General features: G+C 42.2%; 1 protein-coding gene and 1 long non-coding RNA gene across 4 annotated transcripts in view; both read right to left on the reverse strand.

The window, feature by feature from the left end:
• The window catches only part of NSMCE2 (NSE2 SUMO ligase component of SMC5/6 complex), a 228,874-nt gene that overhangs the window by 103,154 nt on the left and 106,217 nt on the right, over positions 1-19,503 (reverse strand). The window lies entirely within an intron of this gene.
• On the reverse strand, positions 377-18,969 carry LOC109383226 (uncharacterized). Its single transcript, XR_002124107.1, has 3 exons — positions 18,911-18,969; positions 17,186-17,257; positions 377-1,334 (listed from the first exon to the last, which is right to left on the reverse strand). It is a non-coding gene; the product is annotated as an uncharacterized LOC109383226 (long non-coding RNA).

A 19,503-nucleotide genomic window follows, 5' to 3' on the forward strand; every position in this document is an offset into this window, starting at 1 on the left:
TATATATATATTCCATTCATCCACACAGGTATGACATGTGCAAATCCAAACAAATAATACTCACCCAGAGGAAAAGGATCTATTGTCACTGAGCTAATATTATTTGGTGCTCTCTAACCGAAGTGTGCACATTATCACGATGTTCTTAACATGGTGCGTCTGGGAAGAATTAGTCTAGTGAAGTGTGGAATGGAAAGGAGATGTGGAGCAACACGACACGGATGGGCATCACCTGGAAAACCCAGCTGGCCACTCCAACGGAAGCCCACAAGGTAGTGTTTACTCGATGAGCCTTGCAGACTCTCATACCCGACCTCATTGACCGGACCCAGGAAGGCAGACTCATGCTCACAAAACTCACAAGACACCGATGTATAAAAAACAAAACAAGAAAGCAACTTTATTATTTACAGTGAACAACAGAAGAATCGGGCACACTGAACGTCATCAGTCTGTATCAGCCTGACAGTGAATTCCCTCTTGGGGAAGGCCGATTACCAGAGGGAAGCATGGTGGTGAGCACGGGAGCGGGGCAAGTGGAGTGCATGGCACAGGATTCCGGTGCAAAACAGCATGGGGCTGGCTCAGCAGCTCCCTGCAACGGGGCTGTCCGCCTGCCAGGGCAGCTGGGATGCCGGCCGCGACCGGGCAGGTCCTACGGTCAGGCAGTGCTCCGCGAGATCTCACGACAATTACATTAACAGCTTTCCTTTTGCTCTGTTTTGGAGACGGAGGAAATCCTCCTCTAAGGTAGAATTTATATTTATGTGTTTTTAAGGTGTCGATACCCTCAGTGAGGTGATGGTCAAATCTTACTGCCCAAGGAGTCATCATGTCTCTTAAGATCACATCGCCTCTCTTGGCTTTCATCCGTTAGGTGTTCATTTCTTAGTTTAATTTTCAGAGAGTAGCTCCCTTTTCCTGCTTTCTGGGATCCGGAAGGGCACCACATGTTGGACTCCACGTTTGCTCACAGATTCCACAAAGTGTCGGTCAAATGCAAATCAGCCTGTATCACTGTGCCCACTGCTGTGCCAGGTACAGAACAATACTCAGAAGAACAACAAGGCCCTCTAAGGACATGTTGAATCTACTGGATGCCTCCAGTCCTAGGTGTGTTCTTAAGGTACATTCATTCCTTCAGTTTTCACTAGTATTTATAAACCTGTTACTACGTACCAGCGTTTACTGGACACAAGAAATATAAAGACACACGTGACACTGTTTTGTTCCCTGTAAGAGCTCACAATCTAGCAAAGGAACAAGATGTGCTTTTTTTTTTAAAGGTGCTGTGCCAAGTGGTATGGAGCATGTTGGAGGGAATGCTTTGAAATCTAGGGGCAGAGACAGAAGTCATCTTTTTTTAAAATCTGATTTTTAAAATATACTAAATAACAGCGATGATTATTATAAAAAATTAATGACAATGGTAAAGCACAAATTATAAGTTCCTTCCTTGCTACTTCCTATTCCTGTTCTACCTGTCAAGGTTGCCCTCAGTAGTTTGGTAAATGCTTTTTCAGACCTTTTTCTCTGTATATGAAACACACACACACACACACACACACACACACAATTTATATATTTATTATATCAATGTGTAAAATTTACACATTATACATCTCATTTATATAATTCATACACCCATTTATGTAACATACACATATGTGGATTCATACTATACATACTATCTTGTAACTTGTTCTTTTACATTGGATTATTTGTTGTACATTATAACATGTATATAGAAAAATGCATAAAATAAATATGCTCAGTTTAGAAAATAAATTACCCTGTATAGCTACTACTCGGTCAATAAATACAACATTCTGAATACCCCAGAAACTCCTTGTACCCACCCACCCCCTCCAAAATCATTATTCTGAATTTTATGTTAATCATTTCCCAGCTTTCTGTACAGTTTTACTACCCATGAGACAGGCAAAGTTCAAATTTCCCTGGATCTGCAAGTGCCCTCAGGGCAAAGGGAGCGTCCAGCTCTAAGCCTCCCGAAACTCTGACTTTCCTCTTAGATTTTGGCTTTTAATTCCTTATTTTTTCAGCCCTTTGCTGCTCTGAGGCTGTCTTCTTTTACATATTTAACAGTTTCAATTATTTTCAGCAAGAAGATTGTTTAAATAACCTAACCGGCCATTTTTTCAGTAACAGAACACTGTGTCACTTCTCAATTTCTTCCTTGTGTTACAGTTATATGTGTAAATATAGGTTTTCCTCACTAGATTCTAACTCCATAGGGCTTATGAGAGGCAAACCTCTTCGATTTCCCACAGCACAAATAGTGAAATATGCAGTAAATGCAGAAAAAGTAAAGAATAAAGGGATGGAAAAGAGAAAGAATATGTAAGTACTCTCGCTTCTTTATTTATTTATCTTTTTGGTGCTGGAAGATAAGATGAATATGCATAAAATAATTGGACATGAAACAATTTGAAGCATTACTGAGACATGTTTCAATGAAATCACTTCTATTTATTGACACGGGAAAATTTCCAAGATACACTGTCAAGTGAAAAAAGGAAGTTGTAGGATGGTGTCTGTATATAAAATATGTATCTATAGATTTCCCATGCGTGTACGCAGGTGTGTGTGTATGTATATGTGTGCCCATGCATCTGCTTGTTTGTGCACAGAAATAGAGCGACAAAGACACACAATAGTGGTTACCTCTACGGACTAGGAATTGGGAAGCCAGAAGTTACCTTTTCGCTTTCAAGTATCCTATGGAATATTTTTATACGATGCATATATTAATTTTAGAGTTGGGGGAAATTTTCAAATTATATTCAAGGGCAAACATACCTGACAAAGGAAATCAAGAAGAAAAAACAGACAGGGAGACAGAAATTATTAGGGAAGGCTTCTTCGAAAAGGTATAACTTGGAAAGGGCGCTGTAGGGCTGGAAGGGTTTAAGCGAGAGAAAGGGTGGGGGAAGGTGGGTGACATGGAGGAGGGTTTTGTTTTGAGCGGACCTCACTGAAGAAATGAGAAGAGAGCCATTAGGAAGCGAACTCCAGCTGACACTGAGAGAGATGATTAAACAGACAAAACAGAGCCACAGCCTGAAACGTGGAATGTCATCAATAGTAAGAGTTAATCATTGGTTTGATGGGAAATAGAAGTCATTCCAGGTTACTGTACAAGAGCGCAAGATGAGATAATATTAACCTCATGGAGTAGTTTGTGCAGAATGAGATCAAACGTCAAAAATCCCTGGTAATTTGCAAAGTGCTTAATAATTATGGGTTTGAAGAAAGTTATTATGTTAAAAATTACATTTTAGGGAGATTATCTTGGTGTTCTTGTATAGAATGCATTACAAGGGAAGAAAGACCCTGGGCAAGGCGATTCCTTGGCAATAACTTGACCAGTTTTTGTTGCAATCTGAAAAACACAGGTGATTTCCTACCTCTCGGGACTGCTGCAGGGATTCAATGTACAGAAAACGTCATGGTCACAATGCATGAGTTTATTTCTTCTCAACTGCTATGATGGTTCAGGGATGTGCTGATAAAGATCACGACTGGCCCTGGCCACGGGAGTGGAAAAGCTAAAACCACAAGATTTTTCTAAATAAATAATCAATAGGACCTATTTATTGGATGCAGGGAATGAAAGAGGAAAAGATGAAGATTTCTAGGTTTCCACTGGGGAGGCTGCAGGAATGATGATGTTCTCGGCCTCTAGAAACTGACCTAGATCTGTGATCCGTGACATTTTTGGAGCAGTGACACTCAGACCCTGTGAGCCTCACCTTCCCCATCTCTCTCTGGAGCCACAGGCCTCTCCCCACGTGGGGGGATGGGGCAATCATGGATTACAAATACGTCTTCAAATATTGCAAAATAAAAGTGCATTTATATTCATTTTACTTTGGAAGAAGATTTTCAGGAAAGCATAAAAAGCTTAAAACAATTGAAACGTGCAAAGTTACTGACTATTCAATGATAGCCGTGGGCAAAACATAGCAATATTTTGTTAAAAACCAAAATAAATTCCACATTTGACTTTAAGGGAAAAATAATTCTACATAAATAAAATATCTGACAGAATTAAACATGTTTTGGTTTAAAATTATTTGTATGTATGTTATATTAAGGCCCAAATCACAAAATGGTGAAAACCAAGAAAGATCACTAAACCTTAATCACATAAATGATTCTTAGTTACTGTGCTTTGAAAATTCTTTTCTTCTCAGTGGATTCTGACTTCTGAGTTACATGTGACAACCCTGGGCTATAGCCTTAAAGCAGAGTTTATTACAGCTTTACAGTATTTGAAACCCCTCCGTTGAATACTCAGGATTGCCTAGCTAAAGGTCAAAAGCTTCGGGGCTATTACATGATAATAAAAACCCAACAATTCCAAAAGCTTAAAAGCGATCTGTCATGCCTCAGACTCCTTCCTTCTCTGTAGGGTCACATCCCTGTAGAAGATGACAGAGTTGGTAATTGTGTAACTGAGCCTCCACAGAACTAGTTACGACTCTGGAATGTGATCACTGTTTTGCAATGTGGTTGGTCACCATCCTAAGAAAATCTTGGGAAATCAAATATCTTGTTTACCTGCTAGTTCCTATGAAAGAATAACTCACTCACACAACACAGCAACAGTACTTCAGTCTAAACTAACAAGCTATTATACATTTCTTTGTACTTATGACTGTATTTTAAAAGAATGCTAAGAATATTTATACATACTTGAAAAAGTAAAAAGAAAGAGGGGGCAGGGGAGGGGCAGGAGAAAGAGGGTGAGGAAGAGGGGAAGGAAAAAGAAATACACCTTTGCTTCACAGCAACATGGGAAGGGGGAGGCACGAGAAGATGAAGGTGAAACAAAACTGGCTGTGAGTCGCTGTTTGGGGAAGGCGGGGATAAGTACACAGAAGTGCGTCTTTTACTGTGCCTACTTTGTATGTTGAAATGTTCCATAATAAAGAAAGGTTTTAAAAAGGCGCTTACCTAATTTTTCAAGATTGTCTCCTAACTCAATCCCTAAAAAGGGACATCTCAGTGCTATTAATAGCACTGCGATAAATGTCATCTTTAGAACATGGAGTTAAGATTTCAAGAGTTCCTGAGGTTTATGTGCCTAACAACAATAACAAAAACTATGCCTGACAATCACCCTTATTATGCGTATACAGCTTATATAAAGTACTTTCACATCCATGATCTCAACTGATCTTCAGAACACTGTCAGATCCTGTGGGTAACAGGCCAATTTATGAAAAAGAAATGTGAGGTTCGAAGAAAGTAAAAGACATTCATTCATTCATTCATTCATTCATTCATTCCACAAACATTTGCTGAATACCTGGAATGTGTCAGTTAGATCTGACCCAAGAATTAGGAACTAAGAGGTAAAATGTGATTCCTTCTTTCAAGAGGTGTGTGGTCTAGTGGATGGAACAGATTTATAAACTGATAATTACATGGTAATGTGATTCATGCTACAGTGAAGTGTTTTTCAAAAAATTTCATTACCTTGATCGGCAGTAAGAAATGTATTTTACATTACCACCCAATACATGCAAACATACATTTAAGTGAAACCAAGTTTTAGGAAACAACACTCTTCCTATGTGTGATGCACACTGAGGTTATTTTCTAATCTACCCTATTCGGCAATCTTTTCCTTTTCCATGAAATGAAGGTCACAACCCATAATTTCATTATTCACTAGTCACCGGCAACCTACGTTGTGCAAAACTGCCCCGATCAGTATGATCAGAGCTCTGTAGCAACACAAAGGGAAACAGAAACTCTGGCCCCGGGAACCAGACAGGCTTTACAGAGCTTGGTCTCTGAGCGCTTATCAATATGAAGGTGGCAGAACTAGAACAAAGGTCTTGTGAGGCTTTAATCACTTTGCTCTTGCAGCAACAGACAGACTGTGAACTCACTGATAAGCTATGAAAACAAGTGGCTTTCTTGAAAGGATGTCAGCAACCATTCATTCACATGTACTAAATCCACAATATGTGGTACAGCACTTCCTGTTGGGTCATCCTGCTGCTACCTGTAAAACAGCTGTAAACATCCTGAGACTATAAGGTTTATCTTATGACTCCCAGTCCTAAATATTTGTTCTCTAGAATAAAGGTTTAAAAAGCAAGAGAACAGGATGATATGTGTTAGATGTAAAATAAGATGGTGGGATTTTTATCAACCACCATCCCCTACTGTGATTTTGTTCAATGCCTTAATCCCCTATCTCAACAGTTCGCTGTCCATCCAGGGCAGCTGAACCTGCTACATCCAGACTCCCTAAAGGGAAGAGCTGGCAAAAGTGAGGGCTCCACCCAGTCCTGTCACCTCATGCTGCTGCCCACTGCTGTCTACGAAAGACAGGGGACAAGATCAAGGAGACCCAGGGACTTGATTTTGCTTGGCCATTTTCTCAAAGAGGAGGGTTTCCTGTTTTGAGAACCCATTTTGCCTAACTGCACCAAAGACAGTAAAAAAGAATAGGTGCTTTCCCACATTAGCATGTGATCAGCTTATACTAGTACTACTCTTCACTGGGCATTCAAGAAATACTCATCGAGGACACTGATGCTGACACAGAATAGAAAATAGACGAAAGGAGGAAAGCTAACTGGACTTTATGAGATTTGGAGGAACGACAGCTACTTCTCATCCTTACTTCCCCAAAGGGAAACATGCTCTGAATATCAATGATAAAAGATTTTGTTGGCTGAAGGTTGTATTCTTAATTAAAACCAAACCAAACAGAACCAAAACACAAAACCAATCAGTACTTGCGCCTTTAATCATACAATTATAGCGTCTTCCTAAATTGAAAGTATTCTGGACTAGGCTTTATTTTAACACAGTAACAAGGGATTGGCCAGAAGGAAATGAGAACTATACTTTTGAAAAAGTTACTGAAAAGCATAAGCCATTTATAAAGACATACTGATCTTTGGATGAGTCTCTTTGCTTGGAAGACAAGTTTAGGCTTGAAGCTTTTGATTATTGTAAAGAAGCCTGAGTGGGTCAATGAACTACAACCTACAAGGTCTTCGGAAACATCTTCATGCTGTAGACTGCACACAAGATCTATTTTAAGAATCCTCACTCTTTTTTTTTTTTTTTAAAGATTTTTATTGGGGAATTGGGGGGATGGGAACAGTGCTAGGGAATTGGGGAAAGGGGAACAGACAAGTTGCTGTCGTTTTGTTCTTCAGTCTAGTTGTGGAGGACGTTGCTTCACTGGCCCAAGTTGGCACCATCATTGCGCTCCTCTCTGGTGAGGCAGATCAGTCGCCGGCTTCTGGACGGCCGCTCACCGCGGCTGCCGGCCGCTCACGCTGGCTGCTGGCCACACACGGTAGCCCATGGCAATCCACTGCCACAGGGACTGCAGCCCACGCCGTCGCCGGCGACTCATGGCAGCCCAGCTCCAGGTTGAGCTGTTGTTCAGCATCTTAGCTGTAGAGGGCAGTGTCACTGGCCCTCATATGTGGGATCCGAACCGGGGCCCTCTGGCATCCCAAGCGAGCTCTTAACCATCGCGCCACTCGGCCGGCCCAAGAATCCTCACTCTTTAGACCACCGAGGATAACAGGTTAAAAAATCTGTAATTACTTAGTTGAGAATCAAATGATAAAACACTAAAACAATCAACTGAAGATATGTAGCTAAAATAATATAAAGCAGAGTCCTTTTTAATCTGTAATTATTCTTATATAGAAAGCAGGACTGGAAAAAAAAACACTTGACTCTATCTTGAGGGGAAAGCTGAATTCCACTGGAATATAAGCTTGGCGTCATTTTGCCCCAATAATCTTTAACACCCACTTCCGACTTTGTACGCAGCATCTTCAAATGGTTGTGTTCATTTAGGCCTCTCGAAATCAGTCCAAAGCCAAACTCGAATTCGCTTCTCCGCTTCCCTCCTGCTAACCTCCTGGCACACCCATTCTTCTTAATGCCAGTGAGCTCTAAAATGGGTATGCACAAGAAAATCCATTGGAAAGGGAGTCAAAATATTAAAACTTTTGTCCTGGATACACGCTCAAAAGTATTTAACTACTAAGGCATGTGATTTTTTAAAACGTTGAGACGACGAACCTAATCTAGGCTTGCTCACTGTGTAAGTGCTTAAATTCTCTCTCCCGGTGTCTTCTACCTCTTTTCCTTCCCACGTCCACCACCATGGCAGCAGTTCAGATTATCCATGTCTCGCTGGAGTTCTGCGGTAGCCTTCTATCCTGTCTTGCTTCTTGCAATAGCTTTCTCCACCTCATCCTTCACTCTGCCACTAGAGTTACCTTCACTAGTGAGATGTCTCTTATCAAAACCCAGCACTACCCACAAAATAAGCCAAACACCTTAACGCAGTTTCCAAGGCTTTCTATACTCTTAGCTCAATCTAGAAAGTAGTGAGGAAAAACACCATGAACTTCAGGCCTAGGTTTGAGTTTTACCAGCGTTGTGACCTTGGAGGAAGTTACTTAGGCTTCCTGAGCTTTGATTTCCATCTTTGAGTGGTGATATTCAAAATATCACCTCAAAATAGTAGCTCAAAAACTGTTATGTCAATCAAATGAGATTATATATGAGAAGGAACTTAGCGCAGAGCCAGGCACACACGGACTGATCACCAGTGATTCGACCCCTTCTTGCTCTAGGCTGATCTGCTCCAACTGCCCTTTGCCTCACTCCTGTCACACCTGCCTTCACGACCCTGGCACATTACACGCCAGTTTCTCTGGATTAGTGGCTTTCCTCGGATCTGACATGCTCCCAGCCCCCGTGGCTCTGATCATACCATTTCCTCAGCTTCACCACGCCACGCCCTTTCCTGCCTTCTCCAGGGGATGCTCTCCCCATGCCTCCCGGCCCAGCGCAAAGGCCAGCTCTTCCAGGAAGTCTTCCCTGTTTCCACCGACGAGCATTCACCACGTTTCTTGTGCCGTCCCTGCACTCTGCTTGTAGCTTTACTTCAGCATTTCTTTATTTCTTCATGTTATATGACTATCATTCTATTAAATATAAAACTATGCGTACATATATGTTACCTGCGTGAATGATAAGCCTCTTGAAGGCAGAAAGCATGCCTTTCTTCTTTTTATTCCCAGCAATTAACACCTTGCCCTGGAAGGGGTTTAATAAATGTCTGCCGATTACATAAATAAAGGTGTCAAAAGGAATAAAGTTTTATCAAAACAAAACACTAACCATTCGTTTCAACTTTTGAAGTAATTTTTAGAAAACAAATTCCCCCTGAAAAAATACCATTATTTAATCTTTATAGCATATAAATGAAAAATAACAAAGAAATGAACTAAAGTGGTGCATTCTGACGCACTTCCGACTTAGTTCATAGAACAAAATATTATTTTTAATCTATTAAATTTGTAATTTAAAATTCTTATCCACTGATTGACTGCTGGGAGTGAATATGATAGGGGGGCATTAACCAAAGAGGAAAACTACTGTCCATTTGTAAAACGGAATCTTAGGCATCAATTTAAAATCATGTTTTCAAATGCTTAATGAGCTCACACGCTACTAAGTGAAACAGAACACAAAGCTCATCCCAACTTTTCACGTACGCACTTAGTAGGAAAAAAGACTAAGAAAATACAAAAGATGTTAATATGTGGTCATCTCTAAGTGAAGGGCTTGCCAGTGACTTTTAGTTTTTGTCCTTTATATTACCTACAATATAATCTTTTCTACCATATAAACATTTGTATAGCTAAAAAAGTAATTCAAAGAGATAGACTATAAGGACATTCTAATTAAAGCTTACTCATATTTACCACTACTAAAAAAGGTCTTATGAGGCCAGTAAAAAAATTCCTGATTTTGAGTATTAATCGCAATATATTCATGTAGACATCATTAAAAACCGAGAGTTAATGGTGTAGTTTAGAAAAAAATATGAATCCATGTTTTTCCTGAATTCGAAACAGAAAGCGGAGTAAGGAAACATTTGACTTGTAATTTGGGGGACAGCGGAGCACAAGCTCTGGCGGGGGAGAGGCTGGCTTGGCGCTCCAGCCCAAGCACTCCTCAGGTGTGTGGCTTGTTCTCTCTGAGCCAGTGACCCTGTGCACACATCAGGGGCAAGCGCTCCACTTTCTCGCTGTTCACCCACAGAATGACGGACACACTGTTCTCACCAGGTCGAGGACACGGCCGGCCTTCTCCTGTCTCATATCTCACGGGTCTGGAGGTTGCCCACCCAATCGGAACATGGACAAGAATGCGTACAGGGATTCATTCCACTTGAAGGGACCCTGCAAAGTCTGGTCAAGCCATTGGGTAGGAAAGGCTGATTCTAAAACAGACTCTGAGTGACCACGGATACTTTGGACCGCGCCAGCCATGGCTGTGAACGTGGCACTCACTGGTGGACCCCTGTGAGAAGTGGAATGGGGTCACTAAAGGAAGCTGATGGGGGATAAGGGTTGGGAAGGACACAAAAAGATGAGGGAGGGAACAGGTTTTGAAGGGCAGTGCCCTCGAAGGGGCAGAAAAAAGAGGAAGCTAAGTTAGGAGAAGCAGGAAGAACCAGGCTCTCAAACAGGGAGAAGGAAGGGGGCAGGGAAAGGTGTCCCTTCCTCGGCTTTGTCTTCCTTCCCAAATTTTCTCCCCTTCTGTGCTTATTTCCCTTCGTCTCCCACTTTTCCACCCCCCCCCGACCCCCGCCAACTTCTTCATTTCCAAAACCTCATTTTTATTCTCAAGGGTCACTCCCATCCCCCCTCCGACAGGTGGCACTCCTTCCTCCAGGACTTAGGAAGTGAAAACCCAGGAAGACACTAATCCTGCACGGCCTGCGATGCGGTGGCTGGCTTGCCCACCCCTGAGGCCCCCAACCATCAAAGAGGAGATCTAGAACTGATCCTGGCACAGATAGGAGGGGGCCCAGAGCAGAGACAGCAGCTGTTCACCGCTCTACTTTCTGTTCCTGGCCATCCCATGTCCTCATTTGCACTATCTTCAATTACAAAGGAGGCACTGTCTTCAGTTACAAGTGACCCACGCGAATGTCCCATGATTAGAATTTACCATCTGATAATTGTATGGTCACCTTCCCTTTCGGGCGAATTCATAAAATGTTATTTTTAAAGGTCAGGATTGGACATGTCTAAGAGAAAGTCCACATAAAGACGGGGCCATGAGACTGTTTAGTCAAGTCATCATATCCGCAGGGTGGGAACTCATTTATTTCCACAGTGCATCCCAGTGTGTCAGTTTAATGTGCCAAGAAAAAAAACCAAGACTAAATGCTTGCTTCTGGTTTTCTCCAAGAAAATCTATGCCTTCTTTTTTACAAATAGGTATAATGGTTATATTGAATCAAAAGTGTAAATAATTGGTTAAGTGTTATATACATGGGTGCTAAGTGTGGGCAATTTCAGAGACTTAACGGTACACTTCGATTAAGCTGTAACAAGTCACCCAAAAAGTCATCTTTTGGACATCAGTCCTTGAAAACACTCATAGTGTCCCTGGAAATGCATTCCGTCTCTAGTTAAAGTGTGTTACTTTATACCTCACCAAACAGAATGAGCATGTGTCTACAATTACCAAAACCTGTGCTGTCTGAAGTGACAACTGAAATGTCCTTGCAGACAATTTTGTCCAGCAAATAATCTGCTCCCATGTTAAGCGAAAACACTTTACTTCCTTGTAAAATATACCAAGATATAAGTAGGCAGTACCTTTCCCAAGGAAACATAAATGTCTCCCAAAGCACAGTATGAGCTACTGGGGGCCTCCCCCAGGAAGTTTCTACGCTCATGTCCCCTTAGCCCCTGCTTCTCAGGGCGGGTGCTGGCAACTACGGGACATGGGAACAGGAAGAGCTGGTGATTTTCATTTTTCCTACTTGGCGCTCTCAGGAACTCAGACAAAGCCAAGACAGAAACAAGAGCTGCGGGGCTGTGAATCATTGTTTGGTAGTGTTGACGATGAAACAGAATTGTTGGGGTTGAGGTGAATGGAGTCCACGGCACAGAAAGAGGTTGTTAGAAAGCCTGAAAGAGCCACCAGATGAAAGAAGAAGGCCTGAGCTGCCCCTGAAGGAAAGCTTTCCTTGCAGCTTGTCGTTTCCAGGCCCTGCCGCTCCGGATGGCAGCGCCCAGCCCTGGTGAAAGAGCTGATTTTAGCTTCTGAGGTAATGTGCACGGACACGGAGTTCCCAGGCTCGGCTCATCGGAGGGATCAGCGCACACAGCCTGGGAAAGACAGGCTGGGGGTGCGGCAAACCCTCCCCAGGATCAGCCCACGTAGGAAGCCACTTTGTTTTAGCCAAAGGTTTTAGCAAAAGTACTCCAAAATTATCCCTTGCTTTGTTGTTGTTGTTGTTTTAAATCTAATGTTCCACAAAAGAGATCACATTATCACTGGTGTAAGGACTTCCCATTTTCCCCTACTTCTAAGAGCTCTTTCTTTTTCCTCAACAAAGCCAGTCAACAAGCGGCAGTTTAGGAATGGTTCAGGGCATGAATTCTGCAGGCAGGTTTCCTGGGTCTGAGTCATGACTGTGAGGATGGGCACGCTGCTCAGCCTCCCTCTGTGGGCCTCAATATCCTTCTTTGTAAAATGGGTAAGATTCGGCCACCCACCGCACACCACCTTGAACAGAGCTGATGCACACACAGCAAGTGTCCAAAGACAGGCAACAGTTGTTAATTGGGTTTTGGGGGAAAAAAAACAAAAAACATTACTACTGCAAGGTCATGACAGCCTTCTACCTAGGCTTTTTTAAAAAAAGCATACGATTAATGTGTTGACTAATTTGATCATCTGCCTCTCCGAGTTGAGAATGTATTTCTTACAGGCCTATTAATTTCTTGTCTCAAACATCTCACCATTTCAGGCATCCAATAAGCGCTCGATACATGTTTGAAAGGAAAAGAGCAAAGCTTTGCAAACCAGATCAGGTGAGCAGTGGTAGTGTTTGTCATATACAAAAATTCAGATTTCATGAGCTTTTGTCGCACGCCTCTTTTATGCTAGGTCCTGCTTCATGAAGACTCTATGTTGCCTTAATACATTTCTATAGAAAGACACATTTATGGAACTGTAATAATAGAATGGCTCCTGGGCTATGCTACCCTCATTTAGGCTAGCCTCTCAGTTTACAACCTAAAAAGGGTTGGCGAACCCAGTCTTGTGGAGGCACTCTTTTAGGCCCTACAAGTAACTCATTCATATGCCTCCAAAAGGGTCTGCCTGAGCACAGCTCAGGGGAACGCAATAGCAGGATGGCATTCTCCCCTCTAGATCCAAGGCAGGATGATGGATGGCAAGGTGCCCCTCTGGGATATAAAAAGCACCTTGGGATGTTTTTAGTACCCACAGAACCCAAGTCACAAAGTTGTGCTTTACAGGATCTCTTTAACCACAGAATAAGGAACTACAATATTACATTCAGGACTTGGCAGCAATTCAATTTCCAAACGTTCGTTTTTCATGAAATCATCTTATATGCCCGGAAAAACACATATCGATCTCAGCTCTTTTACTTTTTACTATATACGGAAGCAAATTCTGAGCCAGTGTTAATGAATACGTGGATTTCAGTCTCCTGAAAGGGATTTTGGGTGTGGTTGAGATAGCTAACTTTGAAAAGTTAGCAACACAGGATACATTATGAGTAAGTTCTTCACTTTTTTTTTTTTAAATAATGATGCTAACTCACCAGATCCTTCTGAAAGAGTCCTTTTATTAATTTCAATGAAGTCAAGCAGAGAACAAGTTGTAATATGAAACACAGTTTATGCAACTATGTTGAAACTCTCTGCCAGGGTTACATCTCCTAATGAAAGAATTTTATGGTAAAAACCATTTCAAAATAATATCAAGCACTAGGTTAGGCTCATTTTGGTTTTAGGCTGTCACAGGGAAACTCTTTCTGCACAAATCATTGAGACCCTAAGGCAACATGATAGTGCCTTTAAGTAAAATTTTTTTTTTAATCATGTTCCCTACAGTTTATAATAAAAGAGCTGAAACTCAGCTTCAATTGAAACGACATTGTTAGGCAACTCTAAAAACTAAACACAAAAAACATGTTAAAATAAAGATTGCAACATCAAGGGAAAACCAGCCTCATCTATGCAGTTTTAGACTCTCGGCCATTCCTGACCCCGGCCCAGATGGCATCAACGGATCCTTCCGAGGTTTTCCCAGTCAGCCAACAAGCTGCTCACTCCCTCCTCAGCCACAAGGGTTACTCAGGGAAAGGCATGCAATGCATTTAAAGGGCCAATAAGAAACCCAGTGAGTGGGTTTGGCCTGCCTCTCAAAACCAATGAACTTCTCATTATATAACCATTAATAACAAGAAAGAAGTTTACAAGTCATACACCCAACTTAACTATAAGGCAGACTGCCTTGCATGTCTCACCGTATTTAAAAAAAGAAGAAGAAAGAGAAAGATTTCTGAATGGCATGACCCATCTTGTCAGGTTGTGAGAAAATTAACGAATCCTCGTGGAACCTATGACTAAGCTCCTTTTTACAACGATTTTCCAGCAGAACGGTGTTTTCAATCAGAAAAGCCCAAGCCTCTGAAACAAAACCTCTGTGACATTTCATTAATTCTTTATAAAATAAAGTAAGTCTTTTAACCACAGGAGAATTCTGAGAATCTAGCTTTTCCAGAAAGCCCAAGAAAAATACTCCAGTTTCACCATTCTCAAATTCGTTTGACTTTGAAACAAAATAAACATATTACTCTATTTAATATCATTGCACAAGCGAATTCACAAGAATGAAATGTGTTCAGAGTTCCTAGAAAAAATGTAGCAATACAGGCTGCCAGCTTGTTCAATGTCAAGCTCGAGGCAGTATAGCAGCCCGAGCAGTAAATGACTCAGAGTGAGTCACGCTTAAGCTATTTTTGCTTTTAAAGTACTGCCAGGCGCTGTGTTAATATTCAACCCAGAGTAAATTTAGCCCAACAAGAAAACAAGTGTTTCCATGGTTGCTTCTTCACAGTGTTTATGGTATATATGCAGCCATTAGGCACCGGAACCCAGCCAGATAAATTAAGTAGAAATGCTCATCTTTCATTTATATCCAGGCTTTGGAAGACTGGAAACACTAAATGCAAATGAGGCTATTTTTCCATCTCCTTCTGTCTGGCTGCACCCCCCAGACCCCAAACAGCAAATAGGTAGAAAGGATAGATAGTATTACTGAACCATTTAAAAGCTCATACCATGAAAGTACCTCTAGTGGATTGTTGTTCATGGGTTTTATTTGGCTCTGTATTACCAGTCGCAACCACTCATATTTCTCTGATAGTGCAGCCGCTGGGGACTAAAATGTTTTTTTAAATGTCTAGTAAAAACAGTAGAAAATGTGGACTCCAGATACCAAACGGAATCCTTTTACAGTGTCATGTATAGTGCCTGGTCAGAGTCTGGTAATGTGGAAATGTGAGTGCTCAGAAGGTGTTCACAAAATAGGGTTATAGGAGACGAACGGCTAGAATTGGACTGGTCAAAAAAAGTCTCAATTTTGCAGAATATGCTTCCTATTCCAAATGCACGTGGAGTTCTTATACTTGAGTGAACACAGTGAGTTAGTAATAGACGCTAGGACTTTTCTTTCAATAAATCCACCTGTCTGTTTATAGCTGTTAGAATTTTCAGCGTTAGCTATAGGATCGATGCTACCTCTACTTACAGGGGCTCGGTATTTTGCTCAGGAAAAAATATTAAAGCTAGATAGCCCAGCCCAGGTTTTCCAAGTAGGATGCATGCATCTCAGAGTGTATGCAAGATCTTAAAACTTCTACTGGTCATTAGCTTTTATCCAGAAAAATTGGGTTTCACTAATAATGTACATAGTGACGGTATGCAGAACATGTATAAATATTAATAAACAAAATATCGGGAGGCGTATGCTGATTCGCTGAACATCGCCTCCTGGAAGAGGGGTGCCTTCTCATCATGTTCCACCCTAGTACAATGTGTTTTTTTACATTTAAATAGTTACTGGCACAAAGGAAGTGGAGTGGAAAAGGCTAGGTCAGCGAGCAACTGGAGAAGAGAGAGAAATGGTAATCTGAGCAAGGCACGACTGGAAAAGAGCCACACAGAGCACCTCAGCACAGCTGTAATGACAGGACTGGGCACACCGACAGACACACAGACCAGCCCAATCGAAGGTCCATGCTCTGAATACAAGCCCTGACCAGTTCTCTTCTCAAGATTCCCTAGGGCGCCAGGGCTCCCTGAAAATTATAGAAGGGTCAAAAGCTATTTTCAGAGAACTGGGAAAGCCCAGCACAAGTGTAATTATAGAACAGACATCTTTCAAAACACGTGGCTAACGGGGAAAAACTGGGAAAGGGGTATCATGGTGGCGGCAAAAGGCGGAAGCTCCTAAAATAGTCTCCAACTTGGTTGCATGGGATCTTTAATTCCATGGAAAGCATCTAGCACAGCACTTGGCATACAGTAGGTGCTTAATAAATCTTTGTGGGCTGGCCGAGTGGCGCGATGGTTAAGAACTGGCTTGGGACGCCAGAGGGCCCCGGTTCAGATCCCACATATGAGGGCCAGGACACTGCCCTCTACAGCTAAGATGCTGAACAACAGCTCAACCTGGAGCTGGGCTGCTGTGAGTCACCGGCGACGGCGTAGGCTGCAGTTCCTGTGGCAGTGGGTTGCCATGGGCTACCGTGTGTAGCCAGCAGCCAGCGTGAGCGGCCAGCAGCCGCCGTGAGCGGCCGTCCAGAAGCCGGCGACTGATCTGCCTCACCTGGGAAGAGCGCAATGATGGTGCCAACTTGGGCCAGTGAAGCAACGTCCTCCACAACTAGACTGAAGAACAAAAGGACAGCAACTTGTCTGTTCCCCTTCCCCCAATTCCCCAGCGCTGTTCCCATCCCCCCAATTCCCCAATAAAAATCTTTAAATAAAATAAATAAATAAATAAATAAATAAATAAATACATCTATCTTTGTGGAGTAAATGGATGGAATACATAACCGTATACCCACCAAACATCTTATCTGAAACCCACACGTTCTAGAGCTCTGTATTGGTGACTATATGTTTACTGTATAGATAACTTGCAGAACCTGAAAGCCTAAGGAACTACAAATAATTTATCAGAATTTCTCGCTTTCAGATTCCCTTGATTTCACTAATTCTACCAATAGTTCAGGTATCCTACTCACCTTGACATGAAAGTTTCAGGTGAGAGGAGCAGGAAAAGTAGTTCAATCTTCACCGAAGGAACATATGAAAGTCTAAGCAGAGACAAAAGTGGGAGGAATGTAGAGCTGAAACGTGAGATCTCGTTTAGGGCAGTGAAACTCTTCTCTATATTATCATGGTCGATAGATGACATTATGCATTTTTAAAAACTCACAGGCCATATGACCCAGTAATTCCACTTCTGGATATCAAGACCTGAAAGCAGGGACTTGATTAGATATTCATATACGAACGTTCATTAGCAGCATGATAGTCATGAGGTGCGAACAGCCCGGGTGTCTACTGGCAGGTAGATGGAGAAACAAAACATGGTAGATACATACAACGGGATGCCAGTCAGCCTCGAGAAGGAACGAAGCTCTGATACATGCTGCCTGTGGGTGAACCTTAGAGAAATGGCATTAAGTGAAATGGGACAGTTATAATAGGACAAATATTATATAAGTCCACTTACATGGGGTATCTAAAGTAGTCAAATACAGAGACAAAGTAGAACGGTGGCTACCTGGGGCTGCGGGGAGGAGGGGCGAGGAGCGGGACTTGCAGCGTGGGATAATGGAAACGCGCTTGAGATGAAGAGTGGTGATGGCCGCACGACAGTGTGAATACACTTCATGCCTCTGAGCTGCATGCGCTGAGGTGGTAAATGTCATGTTCTATGTATTATACCAAACAACAGACCCCAGAGAACAGACCGCTGATGTAAATGACGGACTTCAGTTAATACTGTATTAATATTTGTCTCTCAACTGTAACAAATACACCACACGAATATGCAAGATGTTAAAACTTGGGGAATTGGGGGCAGGGAGCATATCGGAAATCTCTGAACCACGGGCTTAATTTTTCTGTAAACCTACAACTGCTCTACAAAATAAAGTCTATTCATGAAGAAGAAAAATCGAAGCAACAGAGGTTGCTCTACAGCAAACTCCTTTCTTTCATGTCACGCCCTGTCCTGACCCCCCAGTGGACACTTTCCTTATCTGGGCCCCTGAATCCCCTCATCTGGACCCTGAGCCCCCACCACTCAGCCTCCTTTCCTGCCGGTTCTGATCTCATCTCTTTAATGTTCACGTGTGTCCTGATTCTCGAGGCCTGGATTCCTGATTCCCTTGCCCTGGGAGCTATGCTATTCCCCAGTCTGTCTACCTTGCTCTGACTCATGACTGGTCCTGACCTCACTGTTTGTGTATAGTTGCCCTGGAAGGCACTGGCTTACTGCTAACCCCTGATACTCTAAACCTTGATACAGTTCCCTCACTCTGTCTACCAACCTTGTATTTATCTTGCTGGAAGGCCGGCCCAGCCTAGTAGTAATTAAATATGAAGAGTGTTTGGGGGAATAATATTGGCACAAAATGATAATATTCAAAAACACTTTTAAAAACCAGAAATAAAAGAGTTCATTATTCAATGTAAAATGCTTCTTTATAAGGTTCTCAGGAGCAGAATTTTATTCTACCTTCTGGCTTCCTGCCTTAGTTCTATGTTCACAGGGTGTACTAAATGTAACATGAGAGAACTGCAAGCTTGAATGCCTACCAGGGAAAGACAATTCAAGTGTAGCAGATATAAGGCAAAAAAGGAACGGTCAGAAGAGTGACTAAGTGGGAAGGGCAACTTCATCTAAATGCATTTAAAACCAACAAATCCCAACACTGTGCGAGCCAAACAAAACTTACAGTTCAGGCTGATGTGGCCTGTAGACCTCCAAGCCTCTGTGTGATTTGGAACACTGTGGGGAGTGGGGTGGGGAGAGGGGGGGAGAGAGGAAGAGAGAGAAAGAGAGAGAGAGAGAGAGAGAGAGAGAGAGAGAGAGAGAGAGAGAGAGAGAGAGAGAGAGAGAGAGAGAGAGAGAGAAGGGGAGCGAAGGGGAGAGAAGGAAAAGGATGAGTGCCTTGTGTAGTAAACCCTACTATTTATGACACTAAATTTGAGTTAAATCACTCCATAAACATGTTTATTTATTAAATTCACAGAGAGAGGAACTCAGTCCTATGAAGGATATAGGCATTCAGGCCACATTACAGAATGACTAACCCTTTGGCCAAATGAGAATGCAATTAATAACGCGACTGGTTTCCTGCATGCTGTTGAGATGTAGATAACCCTGTGCAGGCTAAAAGGCCTTTCTCTGTGGCCTGATTCACTTTGCTTTCAGTGTCCTCAAAGGGGAACTCATATGGCAGAGATTAAAAGCTGAAAAAGAGAAACGAACACCAATGTTCAAGATTTCTCTTTAATAAAGGGGTCTATTCTTTCAAAGCCAAATAAG

Source organism: Hipposideros armiger, unplaced genomic scaffold (assembly GCF_001890085.2).
Source record: "Hipposideros armiger isolate ML-2016 unplaced genomic scaffold, ASM189008v1 scaffold_78, whole genome shotgun sequence".
Taxonomy (NCBI): Eukaryota; Metazoa; Chordata; class Mammalia; order Chiroptera; family Hipposideridae; genus Hipposideros; species Hipposideros armiger.